General features: G+C 32.0%; 1 long non-coding RNA gene across 1 annotated transcript; it reads left to right on the forward strand.

Annotated features, from left to right (window-relative positions):
• Window positions 1-806: 806 nt before the first annotated feature.
• LOC105737391 (uncharacterized) lies at window positions 807-3,605 on the forward strand. Its single transcript, XR_015294372.1, has 4 exons — window positions 807-1,175; window positions 1,899-2,263; window positions 2,897-3,367; window positions 3,455-3,605. It is a non-coding gene; the product is annotated as an uncharacterized LOC105737391 (long non-coding RNA).
• The last annotated feature ends 468 nt before the right edge of the window (window positions 3,606-4,073 follow it).

Raw genomic sequence — 4,073 nt, forward strand, 5'->3', positions numbered from 1 at the left:
AAGGTATGTCCTCGTATCTCGCGAGAGCATACCTTCGGCCGAATTCTACCTGGTAACTTTAAATCACCAAGGGAGTGAAAACAGCAAGCGAGCATGTCGAAAACGTGGAAGAGGAAAAAAGAAGAGAGGAGGATGGTGTGTCGTGCGAGTCGACGAGGGTTGTTTTTCTGGCCGACTTTGCAGATAAGATAGAGGAATATTCGGTGCCCAGTTTCGAGCACGTCTAACAGTTTTGTACCTACTCGCGCGACGATAGATAGTCCGTGGACGTGGACCCCGAATTCCGTGCGTGGACACGGGTGGTCCCCTCGCTCGGCCGTATCTCGTTTGCGGAAGCCACGCGATACTTGATGACGTTGGCTCTTTTCATTAGAACCAGGAAACTGGTAGATAAAGTGGTAAGGGTACCATCACTTCAGGGTCCTGTGGACCCAGTTCCATGAGTACGAATAGAGTTTCAATGACCTCTTCTCTTTAACCAGGTAGTATTTTATGTTGTAACGTTTGTATAACAACTAATATGTATTAAATTTGTCTCTTTTTATTTCAAAATATTTTTGATTTTCAATAAGTTAGTAATAAAACTTTTCACATTTTTCAGAATTGAGTATTTTTTATAACGGTTGCAAATAAATTCTAAATTTTCATTTAAGAAAATAAACGTTTAAAACATGTCAAATAAAAAGAATAAAAATTGTACTTAAATAAGTATAATGGATATCTTTAAAGGAATATTGTCTTCATTAGTATTTAATTATTTTCGATATTTCCAATATTTCATACGAGCTCTGGAAAATCATGGAAAATGTACACACGAGAGAGAATCATGGAAGAAATATTGTTAAATAGGGATTACAGAGAAGATTAAGTCGCGTGTCCAGAGTGACAGGCTCAATCACTGACAGAAATCAATTATCGTCTCTCGAAATGACCGTGTCCTGGTAATTAACTAGACAGAACCTTTCGCCGTGGACTGACACTGATTGCTAACTGGCGATAATGAACTTATTTAGGAATAACCGAGTCGTCACGCCATCTAACTTTCCCTCTCCTTCTCTCTTAACGGAACGATTTCCGTTAATACGCGGATCATGTGTTATTGGACTACATCGAGTTTGATGAAATTTGACAAAGAATTTCGAAATGGAATTACGAAGAGATACGTATTAATCGAGGTAAGCGTATACATAACTTATTGAAAATAAAGTTCTAAACGCTCTGCTATTTTTAGGAACGTTACATTTTCATGAATTCGATTCGGTTGAACAAGTATTTCTGGTCTCGAGTTGCAACTCTTATCGTAATATATTAAAGTCATTTAGATATCGCTATCCCTAACTCTCACCTATTAACTGTATGAAACAGAAGGATTGCGAGATTTTTTGAATCGTTGCGCATGGCTAGGGAATAAGAATTTTGTTAGGTTAAGTTGCAAACTTTGAATATTTGTACAAAATGTATTAAAATATGAAAACTTGATCGAATTATCGTAGCTGTTATCAATTATTTTTACATTTGAAATTATTTTAAATTCTAACTATTCATTCTAGGATTTAGGTTAGATATACATTATTTTTTGACGTCATAGATATTACATATTTATATATATTAGTAGTTCTTAAAATAACAATGTTTCATTTATAACTTAGATAATTTTAACTAAAATTAAACCAAGAATTTTAAAATTTTAGATAATCTTAAAATTCAATCGCTTCCGTTCAAAAATCGTATCTCAGACATTTGCAATGAACATCCTACATATAATTATTACTTTTACTATTGTAGCAACATCAGAGAGCTTTTTATTTTTATATTTAAAATTATTCTTGATAAAATTAAAAAAATTTTTAAAATTAGGTAATACTAGCAACTACTATTTTTTATTGAAAATTTTACAGAAAGCAAAGACACGAACTGAGAGAGAAAGAAATATAAAGTTGTCAAGCAAAGTCGATGGGTCCACAGTAATAGCAATAACCGAATGAGAGAAATAATCGAGAGTACAAAATGGTGGTCAGATAAGACAGAGAGGAAAAGAGGGTGGCCGCGTGGCAGTGGGACATATAAACACGCTCGCACACTTATCTGGCAGTAAAGATGTTTACAGCGTGGTCTGCGCCGCCACTATCACTATCACCCCAAAAGAACGGACCACTCTAATTGATTTGTGGCTCGGCTGCTATCGGTGCTCGTAACTTAAATTAAATTACATGGCCAGTTCATCCGTGCACACTTCTGTGAACAGGACGCGGCAGGTCTTCCGGTATACCCTTTTCCATTCATTTTCCTTCACTGTATTCTCTTTTCGATTTTTCCTGTGTCACTTTTTATTATTCTATGTACAACATACTTCTTACATTTGTTTTTCTTCTCTGTTATATTTAATCTTCATTGTCTTGTTTCATTATTAAAATTTCTTATGTACGACACTCTACAATAATCCAAAAGATTAAATTGATGAAGTTAAAAACAGTTGAAAAAGAAAGGTAAAAAAAAGTTATTTCTGCTATTTCTTTTTTTCTTTTTTCTTCTTTTTAACCTAATTACGATACTCGTATGATGCTTCTTCCTAACCTAATTAGCACCAAGTTCATTATTACATTTGCACTTCTATCAATAATATATCATTATCCGATTTTTAATTAATTGCTTAACTTTCTCTCTATTATTTTCCCTTTTTTTATTCTTTTTTTTTAATCTATTCAATCTTTCTAACCTAATTGTGATACTCACAAATATTACTGCTTTCTAACCTTAACAATGTAATCAAATTCATTATTATACACTTATTCATTCAATATTATTATCTGATAATCTTTAAATTATTCAATTTTCTTTCTGTTATTTCCATTTTTTCAAATTTTCATAAATATAATCATAGTATTCTTTTTGACAGTTTATACAATCTGTTATACCAAATATTACTACGGTAAGAAATGAAGAATAAAAAAAGAATAGAAAGCGACAAGAACAATTGGACGATTCGCCAGCGAACAATCGGTTTTACGATCAGTCGCGAGAACATAGAAGGCCGACAGTCGAGCCAAGAACACTGTCTTCCAACGAGGAACGCGGCCAAATGGAAGTTGGCATTCCTGCGCAGCGTGGAGCCGACTCGTCCTAGTCCGCGCACCCGCTGCTCTCTCGGTTTTCTTCATTCATCGCGACCAACTTTTAGACAATGTCGCGCCGTCGGGGGTGTCCACCCGATCGCGACGATCCTCTCTTCCTCGATGACTCCATCCGGCCAGTTTCTCCCCGACCGGTTTCAGCGGTTTCGTTTCAACGTTGGTCGAGATTCTGTTGACAAATGGAAAAAAGGAAATCTAGATTTTCCAAACATATAGGAATATTTAATTAAACACTTGTAATTATATTATGTTGATTTATATTTTTGTATACATATATTTTATATATATAAGTTTTTCTATATATTTTGCATTTCTTCTTGCAGAGTTTGAAATTATTTACTTAAATATATTAAATAGTATATAAAAGATATCAAACAAATAAGTATATCAAATTCTATAATTTAGATAGAATTAAGTAAAATGATTAGTTCCTGAAAATAAGATATTTTAAAAAGATAAATATGCAAAAGATAAATAAATAGGTAAGTATTCATTAAATATTAATAAATTTTTACATTCCACATTTTTTAAAATTATATTTTTTAATACAAAAATTCTATACTACCTCTTCTCAGCTTATATTCTCCTGTTATAAAATCTGATATTTGATTAAAAATTTTTACTCTATTTTTCGATTTTGTATTAGGAAAATATAACTTGACAGAAGATAATTTGAGAAATTTTTCCAAGAATTTTGTCAATTCTTGAAAATGAGGTCAAATTCCTATTTGCCAAATTCTTGAATTAAATTGAAATTTTTGGTCAATTTTTCAACTTTCTATTAAGAAAATATAATTTGCAAAAATTTTTAATAAGTGTAAAGAGATAAAATTTTTCGCCTTTTTTAAATAAATAAATACTTATCTAAGTACTTATTGTGTACTTATCTAAAGCAGTTATAATTTTTTTTAACAGTTTAATTTTTGAACAGTTTATTTAATT

Source organism: Apis florea, unplaced genomic scaffold (genome assembly GCF_048593485.1).
Source record: "Apis florea isolate Af1SG1 unplaced genomic scaffold, ASM4859348v1 contig_1914_pilon, whole genome shotgun sequence".
NCBI lineage: Eukaryota > Metazoa > Arthropoda > Insecta > Hymenoptera > Apidae > Apis > Apis florea.